Raw genomic sequence first — 15,630 nt, 5'->3', positions numbered from 1 at the left:
CAGTGTACCCTATGTGAAAGAAGATAAGAAAGGAAGAATTCAACCAGGGCTGCAGTCAAAAGGTATTTTTTGCAAAGGAAGGTTCCTAACTGAGTGAAAATACCCCAAATGATCTATTTAGCAGCCATGATAAGAGTTGGTTGAATTCTCTAAATGCTAGCAATATCGTAACCAGCGTTTTTCACACACAAGCTCCAACCTCTTATGGGACAACATAACAACAACCCAACCACAACGATCCTAACCGTCTAGACGTTAATTGCTGCTGCCCACGTACTTCTTTATAACCTAGGCCGCTACAGCTGCTTCCCAGCTGCAGTCACTACAAAGGAGCAAGCAACAGTTCACATACTTTATAAACTGAAGTCAATGTAAGCAGCCTTCAAAGAGGAGCTCTTTAGAGGCTAAAATGAATCCTTCACCAAGGCCTCTGGCACCAGTGGCAGCTCCCACTGCAGGGAGGAGGCATGCATCACCGGAAGTTGTCTCATGACCCCCTGCAAGAATCGCTTAACAAGAGGGTGGCCAAAGACTCAGCAGCAACAGGGGGCTACCAAAGTGAGGACAACCACTCCATGCCTCACTATATCCAACACGGGAGGGACAAGGCGGAGAGGAGTAAAGGCACAAAGCAGATTTCTTGGCCTAGTCACCTGGGAAAATGCGTCCACCCCAAGGAGTGAATTGTCTTGCTGTGCCAGGGAGAGTCATAGCGGGCAGAGGGTGTTGTGTCGGTTGGCGAACAGATCCACATCCTCTTTCCTGAATCAGGTTCAAATCTTCTTCCCCATCTCGGGGTGAGGCATCTACTTGTGTTCCTTAGCACCAAAGCTTGTCAGGCAAACCACCTCTTCAGGCGCCGTGTGTGCAGCAGCTCTAGCGGCCCAACTTGACAAGCATCCCCCATGAACCCCAGCGCCTGCATGGTGATCAATGTCGTTAACGTCGGACCCCGACGCTGAGCCGTCCGCTTTTGTTCAAACAGAGTGGACCCCAGCCTGTATGCATTGAGCACAATCCACCAATAGAGGCTTCCTGCTATCTCACCAGCCAGGTAACTGTGGTAGCAAGTAGGCAGTGAGGCCTTCGTTGATGGACGTTATGCTGGGGGAAACCCTACAACCCAGCATCCGGAAAAAAACACCCCATTTGCAACCAGGGCTCACGTTTTCAAAGGCTGCTATCAGAGGGGCCTCGACACACTGCCAGATGACTGGTAGAGGAGGAGAAAAGAAAGCCGTTACCACGTGGAGTACAGCTCACCTGCTTTGGTGGAAGCAATGGGCAGGGGTGGCGTGATTTACTGGAGACCACTATTGTCATTGACCTGCAGAGCCAGCGTCTCAGCAAGGATGACAAGAGGCATTGGCACAGCTTTGGCGGCTGGGCCTCAACTGGGCTGATCTTGGTTTCAGGCTTGGGAAGGCTGGTGCCGGCTGTGCACCGCTCTCTGGCGAGTAAAAAACGGCCAGTATATGAAGGGTACTGATGCCAATCTTGTCAATTATGTCTCTTTGAGTTAGAACTGAAGGGGTCATTCCTCTTACTTTGATAATAGGGCTTCGATTGAAATACTATTCCTGCTTGTTGTTCCAAGCTCAATACACTGGGGTCCTGGACTTGGGTCATCTTCCACCACCGCTCTCACAAGTCTCGGGATAAGTCGTTTTCCAACTTGTAGCTAGACTAAAATACTTTGCTGCTACCATCATGGATTGCAAGTCCATATTGGCCCCAATGAAGTATATTTCCTCCTGTCAGATGTCTTTCCAGGCTGCCACTTGGTTTTTCCCTTGTTGTCAGCCGCCCGATTCACATCAGTCACTAGCTGATGGTAGTTATGACAGTAATCAATGCACAGTGAAATGTTCCAAAAGTTGGGTGAGCGTTTCTATGGACTTCATATTAAATTATGTTTTGATCTATCACTAGGCCCTGCAGTGGTTAGAATTATTATACATTCTATAACACATACTGAATCTAAAATACTGTTTTTAATTTTGGTTAATTGGAAGTCTTGGTTTTTACCCGGCTAAAGGCTGTTGTGGATCGATTCAAGATATTTTGGTTTCCAACTGCAGCAGTACATTCTGGTTGTTGATTATCAGCCTAAAAAAACACTTTATATCTGCACTTTTTAAATCATCCAGATTCCCTGATAATCATTAAAAATATACATATGGTGCAGCTCTATTTCAGCTGAATGTGAGTATGTTTTAATTCAGCAGTCTTTTACCAGTTGCCGAGCAGATGGCAGCTTAACACTCGGGCATAACACACTAAACTGGAATGAGTTATTGATTATTACAATCTGACTGTAAGTGTTGAATTATCCTCCTAGGGAAAGGTTTGGAATAATAAAGTGAGGGGGTTTTGTGGTCTAAGATCACTTTGAGATGAATGGTACTACAGAAAAAAGCATGGCCTACGTAGTTTTTAAAAGTGACACAAATATAAAAGAGAGTCATATTATATGGTTTGAGAGTAATACTGCAATTTGAGAATGTAGGATGACTTTGCATCTCAAACAGCAAACTGATTTGGTTCTGTCCTACACCTAATTCCCGGTACAGTCAATTAACTTATTCCTCAGTGAGAGAGACAGCGACAGGGTTTCCTGTGGTCGACTAACCTTAGTAATAACTCTTCATTAGTTCAAAGAGGGCTTAAAGAAAATGAAAGGACTGCTGTGTTTGATTCTCCTGCTGAGCTAACCAACGTTCCTGATCCTTGTGATGAATGCCTCATCTACATCCGTAAGAAATACTTGTCACTTAATTTAGGATTGCAGCTGTCACTGAGGTGGGAATTTACACTCAGTGGATTTATATGCACAGTAAATTCAGTAAGATTATTGTGGAGTAACATGTGAGCATTATGTGAATTGCAAGTTCTTTTTTCCCACAAACCTTTGTAATTAGTTGGTGAAAAAGCAAAGTAAAATTTAATTCAGCCATTGTATTGCCACTTTGATTGAGCATTTGCTGATCAGATTGATCAATGAAAATATTTTCAGAGAGCCAGAGCTGTTCCAGATGTAAAAATAACTTTATTAGCTACAAATGTCACAAACCAAAAATAACCTGTTCCCTATATCTTTTGTTTTGCAACACAAGACAGATCAGAATGTGGGACAACTATCCCTGACAATTAGATTTAATTCATTTTTTTTTTACTTAATGCATTCACCTGACATGCTGTTCATGACCAGGCCAATGTTTGTTGTCCATCCCGTTGAATTCATTTTCAGTAAACATGGAAGCTGGGAAAAAGGTTTTCCACAATTAAACGATTGAACAAATATGCCAACATAAGAGTTGTTAGTTCTATAAGTAGACTAAAGGCAGCTTGTATACTGCCTTGTTCATGTCCATGCTAGCCTCCATTTTAAAAAATAAATACAAGCATTTAAGACATTGTCAGGGATAACGCAACATAGTACTGGTACAGGACTTATTTCCATCGTGAACCCAGATCCCATCATGCCGTTATTTTGTTGTCAACACAGCAGTCTAACGTCATATTAATATCTGCCTGAGATTCCTGTTGGCTTACTGCTTATCAAATAAAATGACGTGTTGTTGAAATAACAACACAGGCCCGGAAACTGCTTGTTTGTGTGCCTATTTCTGCCTTTCCATGAGTGAGAAGTATTGCTCTCTCTTCCGTCAGCAACTATGTAATTTCTTAATACCCTTAAGAAAGGAACTTAACCTGCCAGCTGCTCCAAAAGCAGGATAATTATTTGAACCTCATTGTGAATGTACAGTAGCCAGTGCAAATGTGGATCTCAGTGCTGCCACAATGTGTGTTTACATGTTTGTATCCATCCTTTGCTTGGTATATAAAGGATCAGGCAGGCTTTCAAGGGGAGGCAGGTCAAAGGAGGTGAGAGTGCAAACCTAATTTTGTTATTAGACAGCAATTTTTTTAATGCAGCAAATAAAACTATGCCAATGGGACAACTGGAACCCTACTGTAGCTTTCCACCCCAAACATCTCACAGCACTTTCTGTAGACTCTGCCTGTTGTCAGTTTAATTTGCTTCCCTGGAGACTCTATCTAAAATCAGTCAGTCTGCGGGGTCAGAACAAAATGGTAGCCAACTCACTGCTGCACTATTATTTATAGATCGTCCTGAGATCGTGCACAGCTGGAGCAAGGCAGCATCACATAAAACCGGGTCACTGAATATGTATATGTTTGTGCATCCTTACTGACGTTGTTGTCAATGAGCTCAGGCAGGAAGATGTGCAGTCAAGTCATCACTGGTTCTGCAGTGTGACGCTCTTTGATACAATAAGAACACTTTCATGGACTATAGATGCATTTGAGGTGATGACCTATAGACTTGATGGCACTGTTGAATGTGTATCAACTCTTTGTTCTTTGTTGATCATCTGACAGGAACTGATTTATCTACATTAAGGCAGTTTCTCAACCTTGTTGTTGTGACCTCATGTGTGTGATAGTTTTAGTGATGGCAATGCCGGTCCGTCATTGATGCACCACTTTGGTCCAGACTGAAATATCTCAACAACTGGTCCATGGATTGCTAATACATTTTTTATTATATCCATTTTGCTTTTGGTGGATTGCCATGAAAAATGGTCCACACATTCATGTCCTATCTGCTTGATGGTGAGAGTAAACTAACCCAGTGAAGTGGTGGGCCACAAAACCCAAACAATGAGCTTGGTTTGTAATTTTATGTGGTTCATTATTTGATCCAGTGTTATCCAGACTAATTTCTCATTATCACAATATATGTTGACATTTCTTTTCTCTACACTATACCTAAACTGTATTGCACGCAGCACTATTGCTATTAAAGTGCTGTCCTATAATCACCAAATATATTGCTAGAACAACCACCAGGGCTAAGTGGTCTGACAAATGTGTGCTTTAAGCTCCCCCTTTTTTTCTTCATATACCATATGTCATAATGCAGATTACTGGTCTTTAGCAGTTAAGTGCCAGTATATTGTTCATCGGCAGTTTATCAATTATTGTGTGTGCAGACCAAAAACTGTGTAGTTAATATCAGAGCTAGAACATTTGCTCAAGCTGATTTGAGAGAGTTTTTCTACTTTGCCATGTTAAAGTCATTTTAAGTTTTGTTATTAGGTACAACAACAAACTGCTCTCTACGGTGTTCTGATTTCATAAAAAGAGCCACAAAATAAAACATATCAAATAGATTGTTGATCATTGTAGATCTATTCCATTCCGGATATATTGTTAGCAAATATTGAGCATTTTTGTTTGTGTCTCCTTGTCTTCTTCTATTTTCAGTTCCATTCTTGTTTCTGAATTTAGCTCTCATAGTTTAACACTGTGGCTTTTATTTCACTCTAAGCATGTCTCCACTTGTATATTGTTTGTCTATGAATAATTGATCTGATGTTTTTTGGAGACACTATCTGTTGCGTTTGCATTTGTGCCTAAGTTTGGCGCAGCCCCCCTCAGCTAACAATGGCATTTTATCTTCTGACCTTTGATGTTGTTTTGTGCTTTCTGTTGTAACTGCTCCAAGTCTTTGTCACTGTCACCTAAATCCAACCTATGTTATCTTGGAGACTGTGTGTCCCTTTATATCCGCTTTTTTGCCGCTGGTTGGGTTAAGCAAGTCTCTGCCAGGCCCTATCTCCTGTATGCCACAACCTTATTCAGAGGCAGGAAGGACATCATCATGCAAGTTTGCATCAACTGCTTCTCGAATCGCAATGTGATTTACACAGTTTTTGTTTAAAATCAAAGTTGCAGGTGAAGACAAATATAAAATGTGTACAAAATGATGAAAATTCACAATTGAAAAACATTCAGAAAAAAAGTCTCATGGGTAGCGACTGAGTTTTATCAAAAGGTTCATCATTAAACCCCATCATCAGGTCAAATTTGTTTTTATCCCATCCAGTTATTTAGCTATTGACATTCCCAACAGCCTCGCAACTTTGCGTTTAGCGCTAATTGGCAAATGTTAGCATCCTAACACACAGCACTCAAATGGTGAATAAGTAAACATTATTCCTGCTGAATATCAGCATGTTAGCATTGCAGTTGGGAGCATGTTAGCATCCTGAAATTGCCATTTAGTTCAAAGCACCAATGTGCTTAAGTGCAGCCTTGCAGAAACACTTGTATGAGTGTTGACTCTTGTGTGTTGTAACATTCTATTACATTCTATATTCTAATACCCGAACCCTCCTTGGTCAACATTGCACAATATTCATAGTATTGCAAATATAGTGTCCAACGTAAAGGACAAATCAAGTAGGACAAAAACAAAAAGTTTGATCTTGTCAGGTGACATGCTTATTGGTTGTCAGTGGGAGTAGAAATGATCTCTAAATCAAAAACTAATGTTTTACAGAATGACAAGACCAGCCAGGGTTTATATGAAGGTGGAGTCGTTAACTTCTTTAAGTTGCAGGTTTTCAGATCTTTTATAAATTCTGATGGAAGGAAAATAGGATGATGTTGATAACATCAAAGGGTCAATTTACCCAAATGAAAAAAACTGAATTTTGTTACGCAGATAATTCAGTCAGCCAACTGACATGGAATAAATTTTTGTTCAGGGCCCTTGCCTGATGGGCTCTAGTGTTTTAGCATTTAGTTTGACGCACCACTGACAGACAGATAGATAGATAGATAGATAGATAGATAGATAGATAGATAGATAGATAGATAGATAGATACTTTTTTTATACTCAGGGGGGAATTCTTGTGTCACAGTAGCACCACACAAACAAAACCACACTGAACAAAAATGATACAAAAAAAGTAATTAAAAGTATATGTTGCATTGGAATTTATGTGAGCACACTGCCTTTGTCAAACTATTGTAATTCTCCTTACAGCAGCCTGTTGGATCCCATAGAAGCTGTCTACAATGTCATGTGATTAGCTGTGTTGCCTTGTGGGAAAACATGTCCGCCTCTTCCTGGTTCAGTGCTTCTGTTTACAGAACATCTACCTATACTAACATATTGTGGTCAACACATCACACCTCTGCCAGCGAACGTCAGCACGAGAAAAATACAAAGCCGCAGAGAGCTTGAATCCATTGTACTCAGCAATACGTATACAGCAACAATTCCCCACTATAAGAAGACAGAGAGAGAGAGCGAGAGAGAAAGAGAGAGAGACATACATGAAAAGCTTGTGAGTCTCATCCCTCCTCTCCAGTCTGAACATGTACACAACTTTCTATTCCCTGAGGTGTATGCCTCTGCTTTTGATCCTGTCAGCTCCATGCGTCTCTCTCGGACGGGTCACCGCATCAGAGCTTTGGGCCTGGCTTCTCCACAGGGAAGAAACCTGGACCTCAAAGAGAGGTCAGAGAGAGAAACTCAAACCCAGGGTCCTCGGGGAGAAGAGACAGACTGCTTATCAGAGGCTTATCAAGCCATGCAGGGTTATATGCACAGTCAGGCCTCTGAGAATTGGTATTAAAAGTGAAGAGGTAAGAAGAAGAGCAAAAGGGAAAATGAGGATCAGGGATGGGAGGAAGAGGGTGTGATGGGTCAGCAAGGGAAAGTTAGGTCTCTGAGGGAGAGAATTAAAGAGCTTAATTTTTAGATGAGCTGAGCTTCATTGTCATCAAGCTGGAAATGTCTTTGTTTCTTTAAGCAGCTTCTCGCCCTCTGCCTAAAAACACAGAGACAGAACAAGAGAGAATTGTTGGGATAAGATTTACTTTCATTCCAGGACTATGAGTACTTAAGGGGGTATTTCATTTTCTTAAGATGATCTGATGCTCAGGACATCCAAGATGTCTGCTGAGCATCACACTTCACACCTCTAAGAGAGAGGGACCATATCAATTCAAAGTCTGTTGTGTGGAGTGTGCATGTTTTCCCCATCTTCAGTAGGGTATCCTATGTCATGTTCCAAAAATATGTGGATTGACAAAAATTCTGTTGATGTGAAGTCACGGACTGAAGGGGAAGGAATAGAGGGTCATGAAAATGTAAGATGACCATGTTAAGCGAGACTTCAGAAAGAAAATCACACTGAAACAATTAAAGTGAGGGAGACAAAACTATGATTTCAAAAAGTAAGGGAGACATTACATTTATCGAAAAGTATAGACAAAATCATCTCCTCTGACGTTGTTAAAATGGTTAAAAAGTAATATTTTTTATTGGTAACAGGATTGATAGACTAAGAGACGTACAATATTTATTTCGGAATCTGAATTTCTGTTCTGAATTGTAAGTAAAATAATATGTGGCTTTTGAGGCCCACTAAAGTTTTCACAAATTCACCCTTTCAATGTTTTTTTTGTGACTTCAAGACAATCTGTCATTAAACCACAAAAAAAATTGCAGCCCTGAGACCAAAAGATTATGTCTATCTATTCCAGATCACCATTTTGTTCATTTGTCGTCTTCTTCTTGTTCTTCTTCTTCGACGTTCAGGCAGCACACGGTTAAATTACCTTCCTCAGCTGTCTGCTGTCTGCATGACTGTGTGTTTACCCTCCAATGGACTGGAAACATGTCGAGATGTTTGCTTGGCTTCCACCAGACTTCAGCCTGCAATAATAAGATTAAATACAGTTCATTATAGTGAATGCACATGTTCTTTGTTTAATAAAGGGTTTGAGGGTCTAATATGCAGAGTGAAAGGTCAAAGGCCTAATATGAGTACATAATCAGATGCAGAGTTTTTCTTCACCATCAAAAGGGATCAAGGTATTTTTTTTTTCAACAGCAAGAACAGAACCTGCTAGTAACCAAAGCAGCATGACTTGTCATGATGCGGATTTGCCAAGATAGTGTTCTGTGGTTGTATTTTGAGATCACACATTGAAGCATGGCACCTTGCAGTACTTTGCAGTAGACAAGACAATGACAAGTTGAAGTCAGGTCTCCTTGGTGCATTCAATCTGGTCAAAACAGTCAGTTACTTTGTCATTTGTAGGCACAGACATTTCAAACAAACATTACACTAATCTGGTTCGCGCCTTAACTTTCCACTATTAATTTCTTCCATTAAAAGCTTAACATACTTTATTGAGACATAGTTAAGACTATTTATCCTCTCTTCTGGCCTGCACTAATGATGCCTGATTGGCTAAAGTTAAAAGATGCAACCATAACTTGTTTTCGGGCCAATTATATCATATTTCCAGCAGGGAAAATTAAATATATATTGTGCTTGAAGTAACCAGCATGACAAAAAAATACCCTTACAGATACACAGCTGTGAACATCAAATTGCATTAATATTAAGGCTGGAGGACTCGGAGTCCTGCAGGGATTCAAAGAGACTATTTTAGAAGCAAAAGGAAAACAAAAATTCTCCTTGAGAGGAAGGCAGTGCACCAAAAGCTCTAAATAGATACATCATTCCGTATCCCCCCTTCTTTAACACAGGAAAAAAATATACAGTTTCGGCTATGGAGCGTTACTGCAAAATTATTTAAGTTTTATATGTTTTGGTGAAGGTGGAATTCAAAGTTGACCAAAGAGTGCCAAAGCTGTTTTCCTTAGTTAAAAAAGCTTATCCCAGTGTGTTTCTGTTTGTTGGCTGCAGGGTTCTGGTTCTTACAGAACTCACTGTGCTTAATCTAACATGCTGAGGCAGTCACACCAGAAAATCCTGTATCTACACAACGCCTACACTACAGTCTTATTCCAGACAACCCCTTTCTATTTTGTACTTGATGACTCTATATAGCATATTTGTTTAGTTTATCCTTTGGGACATATTTGTTGTCGTTGTTTCATGGTTTATTATAAGTAATTTGTCAGACACTTAAAATCTCTTTTAAGTGAGCTTATCAAGGTGTTACAGGCATTTGGAAATGGACTTAACCATCAACCATTGGCAGAGGGTTATTATTATAATCCATGTTACGTTATAAAGACATTCAGAGGAAATTACTGTAAAACTACACACAAATTACACAATGCAAGTTTTAAATCTGTGGTTTGAAAGGAGTAAACTGGTTAATTACCCAGCACAGTGTTTTATGGTTTTCTTACACTGCTAGAAATAAAGATGCTATCTGGAAACCATATAGGGTTCTTCAGCTTTACCCCAGAACAATAACGTTGTTGGCCAGAATGAAACAATGAGCAGACATTCGCATTAAACCTCATTAAAACTTAGGGGAGCTGCAGATTCAAGTGATAATTCTGGTTAATCATTACAAGCAACCACTTTCACATTAATAATGGTTGCTAAGCTATAATTGGACTGTTGGTCACTGTTTAGGGGCGGGGTCATGACATTCTCTTATCCTCATTGAGACCTTTTATTCTGTTTGAAACTACCTGTTTTGAAACCATGTGAATCCACACAGATGGGGCTCTGTTAAATGTGACCAACAAATGGCATCTGACTGAGAGAAAGCCCTTAAACACTACCTTTGTCACAATTAGTGTTTAAGCAAATGGTTTAAATGAGTGATTACAATGCACCATTCAGGTAAAACGGGCACTAACCTGGACTTAATTTCATAACAACTTTGCCACATTTATCCTTTATCAGGGCTAATTGGTACCTGCTGCAAATGTAATCAGCAGGAGCAGATTGGAGCTCTGATTGTCAGATGTCGGATGCCACGAATAGTACAAGGAAATAAAAATAAAAATAAAGCAAAGAAAAGATCCATATTTCCCATATTGTACCGCTCTCATTCCACCCCAAAGCCAGACGATTTATATTTTACAGCATAGAAGGTTAAATTCTATTGTAAGGCCATGGAGCCGGCATCACCTTTGAAAGTATAGTCTGTGATATTCAAAGATATTTTAGATGTTAAATCTTTCTGACAGCAAAGCTATTTGATAAACAAGTTAACATTTTCTTTTATCTGCTAATATTACACTGGCAGTGAAAATAGATATGGCTGGAAAAAAGATTTTAATTATTTACATGAAGTGAAACATCAAAACACTTTGCCAATGAGGGAGCTAGCAGGTGCAGAAGGGCGGTAAAGGTCGTTTTTCGATGTGATTATGTCTTAACATTCAAGTTCTCATCATCAAAAAGCCTCAGTGACTAGATCAGTATTCCATCAGGCAGCTGTGAAGTCAATCAACCAATCACAATTAGCATTTGTGTCTTTGAAAGCGTTTCATCTTGTTCCTCTGTCGCTGCTAATATGAAACCTCCCATTGTAAAGCGCTACCTTTCTCTAAAGGTATGATTGAACAGGATGTTAATATGCACAAGATGGTTGGCTGTCTTGTGGCTGTTGTAAAAGCATCAGGCACCTGCACTCAGTCTGTCTTCCAACACCTCGGCTCTTCCTCTATGAGAAATGACAGATCTAATGGGAGCCAATATGGGCCAATGGTTAATGCATGAGAGACGGTACTTTGGACTAATGGCAGCTGCAAAGTGCAAAATCAGGCCAGATGAGGAGAAAGAGCAGCAAGAGGCAAACATGTGAAGGAGAGGGAAAGAAATGACAGTGAAAGTGATTGGAAAAGAATGGTAGATGGCAGGAAAAAAGAGTGAGCAGACATGATGTGACGTAAACTTTGGAATGGAGGGGCGCAAAGTTTTAAAGAAGGGGGGCCCTGTGTGGCCCTCAATACATGTACTGAATATATTTTGGCAATAAGCTAAACGCCTTTTGTTCATCAAAACTCTGGAGACAGTCATCCATTTGCCAACAGGTTTATTGACTAGAAAAGGGTGAAACTGAGAACAGACAAAAAGGTATAATCAGAATTATGCTTACTGTAAATATCTTTAAATACACTGTAAACATACTTGTCATGTCACTTACATTGCTCTTTTTTAAGCCTTTTTAACTTACTCATGTTTACATATGGCTGCACGGTGGTGTAGTGGTTAGCACTGTCGCCTCACAGCAAGAGGGGCCGGGGTTCAATTCCCGGGCCAGACAACCTTCTGTGTGGAGTTTGCATGTTCTCCCCGTGTCAGCGTGGGTTCTCTCCGGGTTCTCCGGCTTCCTCCCACAGTCCAAAGACATGCAGGTTAGGTTAATTGATGACTCTGAAATTGCCCGTAGGTGTGAATGTGAGCGTGAGTGGTTGTCTGTCTCTATATGTCTGCCCTGTGATAGGCTGGCGACCTGTCCAGGGTGTACCCTGCCTTCGCCGTTGACAGCTGGGATCGGCTCCAGCACCCCCGCGACCCTTAACTGGATAAGCGGTTACGGAAGATGGATGGATAGATGGATGGATGTTTACATATGTATTGCATATTTATTGTTTATTTATCATGTATTTATTAATAACTGTCAATCAAGTGATCCATAACAGTTGTATTTTAACATGTCTATGTTGTACACATGTACTATGAACTCCAAGTGACCGTATGTATAGCATGCGCTACGCTAGAAATCAAGCGAGATTAGCTTGGTAGCCATATAACATCAATCTACACAAAACAACTTTTTATGACAAATAATGAATTATAATCGAACATAAGGACATAAGATGACTGTACATACCGACGATGCTACGTATGGCATGAGATGTAAGCAGAGGTTTACTGGTGGAAACAGACAGTCGATCACTAGCTGTTCTCTGCAATGTGCCTCATTTACTTCCTAAACATGACTTCCTGTGTCAACTTCCTGTCTTTCTTAAAGGGACCACTGCCTGACATAGAAAACAGTAAATGTACTTAGAAAACCATTAGGAACTAAAACTATGGCAACAGAACACTCCCCGCCTGGCGGGATTATACCGCCACCACTCAATAGTCCATAACCGTTACTATGGCTTGTTCTTGGGAGCTAAGAGCAGGACTACCTCGTTAACAGGCCGCATTAACATTTTAGTCCCGTCTTTCCTGGAGACTTTGATCTCCACCTTGCGTACTCTGCTGTCTTTGCTGGGAAAAACTTGAGTGATAAGTCCTAGAGGCCATTCATTTATCTTTAGTTGGTCGTTCTTGAGAAGCACAATGCTTCCAGGCTGGAGGTTTGGCTGGGAAGACTGCCACTTCCTTCGTGGCTGAAGTGTAGACAGATATTGCTTCTTCCATCTATCCCAGAAGGTTTGAGCCAGATGTTGGACTTGGCACCACTGGTGTTTATGGAGGTCTTTAACCCAGTCACCAACTGGGGCAGAAGGGAGGCTTACTTTCTGAGTGAGGAGGGTTGCCAGTGTAAGTATGAGTGGATCGTCTGGATCTGTGGACACCGGTATGAGAGGTCTGGCGTTGATGATAGCGGCCACTTCCGCCATCAGTGTGGAGAGTGCTTTGTGGGTCAACTTAGATGTCCCAAGCTGCAGAAACATAGAGTCCAAAATCTTCCTTGCTACACCAATCATCCTCTCCCATGAACCACCCATGTGAAAGGCATGGGGAGGATTGAAGATCCATGTGCAGCCTTGGTCCAAGAGGAACTTCTCCACAGAACTATTGTTAATGTTTGAAGGAATCTTGAGCTCCTTGCATGCACTGACGAAGTTGGTTCCTCGATCAGAACGGATGAGTTTCACTGGGCCCCTGGTTGCAAGAAAAACGCCTCAGAGCGTTAATGAAGCTCGACGTATCTAGAGACTCGATAACCTCTATGTGCACAGCTCTTACACTCATACAAGTAAATAACAACGCCCACCGTTTACTTTGAGCAAGGCCACCCGAGTGCGACGTGAAGACACTTCCCATGGACCAAAAACATCTAGGCCGGAGGTTCTGTCGACAGGCGATCCGCTGGAAGATCTGCCATCTTCTGTGTCTGAGGTGTGCCACGAAGTTTACGGCATGTGACACACCAATAGATAACACTACTCACTCGCCTTTTCCCACCAACTATCCAGAGACCGGCAGCGCGTAAGGCGCCCTCCGTGAACAGTCGTCCCTGGTGTTGCGTTTTCTGATGGTAATGTCTGACCAAAAGCGTTGCTATATGGTGCTTGCCGGGGATGATGAGAGGTGTTTTTTCTTCTGACTGGAGTTCTGCTTCTCTGACCCGACCTCCGACTCTCAGGAGGCCATTAGTATCGATAAAGGGATCTAAACCTTTGAGAGGACTGTCTTTAGGGAACTTTTCCCCCTTCCTTACACAGACGTACTCTTGAGTATATGTCTCTTCTTGAACTGCATGGATGACGGTTCTCTTAGCCTGCGAGAGGTGCTCAACTGAGATTGCTGTGTGGCAATGATGCTAGCCTTTGCAGCCACTGGCTTTGGTTGCAGGATTCTTCTTGAACAGAAGGGCAATATGAGTAAGACGAGCAATAGTGTGGATCAGTGAGTTCCAGCTAGAGAACTTGGAGAAGCGGTGAGACCCCAGTTGTTTGCTCAACGTGGTTGTTTTCAGTGTAGAGACCTGAGGGCGGATCTCTGCATCCAAAGAGGGCTTCACTAGCTCGAAAGTGCTTTCCTTAGGATGGGCTTGCAGAGGGCGTTTCAGAAACACCGGCCCATGAAACCAGCTGGTGCCTGAGAGATGTGCAGCAGTGACGGACCGTGTGGCAATGTCAGCAGGATTTACATCTGTTGGTACATAATGCCACTGCTGGGGATGAGAGAAGCCTCTTATCCTCCGGACTCGATAACTGACGTAAACATAGAAACGTCTGGTGTCGTTACTGATGTAGCCCAATACTACCTTGCTGTCACTGTAAAAGGTAATGTCATCCAACTCCATGTCAATCTCTGAGGAAATTAACTCGGCAAGTTCCACCGCCAAAACTGCAGAACACAGCTCAAGTCTTGGAACTGTATGTTCAGGGAGGGGAGCGAGCTTGGCCCTGCCCATGACGAAGCCCACATGAATGATTCCGTTGATATCTGTCAGTTTGAGATAGGCAACAGCCGCGATTGCCATTGTGGAAGCATCGCAAAAGACAATTAGCTCTCTACATGATGCCTCTGTGGGAGAGATGTCTGTGTAGGGCCTTGGGATCTGGAGACTGGCCAAATCGTGAGGATCGCCAAGTATTCCACCTGTCTTCCATCTCCTGAGGGAGGTGTAAGTCCCAGTCACTGTTGTCCTGAGTAAGCTCTCTTAGGATTGCCTTGCCTTGAATGGTGACTGGGGCTATGAATCCCAGAGGATCATAGATGCTGTTCACGGTCGATAGGACGCCTCGACGAGTGAAGGGCTTCTCGTCGTTGGCTGCCTTGAAAGTAAAGGTGTCAGACATCAGGTCCCAGTTGAGACCCAGGCTATGCTGCATAGGAAGCGCGTCAGAGCCGAGGTCCAGGTCTTTGAGGTCGTTGGCGTGGTCCTGAGATGGAAAGGCTTCCATTACCTCTCTTTTGTTTGACGCAATTTTATGCAGTCGCAAATTAGAGTTTGACAGAATATCTTGTATCCTCTTGAGCAAGTCCACTGCGGATGCGACTGTAGGGAGAGACTTTATTCGGTCATCCACGTAGAAGTTGCAGTTTACAAACTGCTTGACATCGGGGTCCGCATCCCGTACAGACTGCCTTAGACAGTAAATCGCCACTGCTGGGGAGGGACAATTCCCAAAGACATGGACCCTCATGCGGTACTCGACGATGTCTTTGGATGGGTCGTTGTCCCGAAACCACAAAAACCTCAGGAAATTGCCGTCCTCTTCTCTCACCAGGAAACAGTGGTACATCTGCTGGATGTCTGCTGTTATGGCTACAGCTTCCTTGCGAAATCTGATGAGCACCCCGAGAAGGGTGTTGTTGAGGTCAGGTCCG

This window comes from Anoplopoma fimbria, chromosome 8, assembly GCF_027596085.1.
Source record: "Anoplopoma fimbria isolate UVic2021 breed Golden Eagle Sablefish chromosome 8, Afim_UVic_2022, whole genome shotgun sequence".
Classification (NCBI taxonomy): domain Eukaryota; kingdom Metazoa; phylum Chordata; class Actinopteri; order Perciformes; family Anoplopomatidae; genus Anoplopoma; species Anoplopoma fimbria.
The sequence above is the reverse complement of the archived record's forward strand: the minus strand, read 5'-3'. Positions refer to the sequence as shown.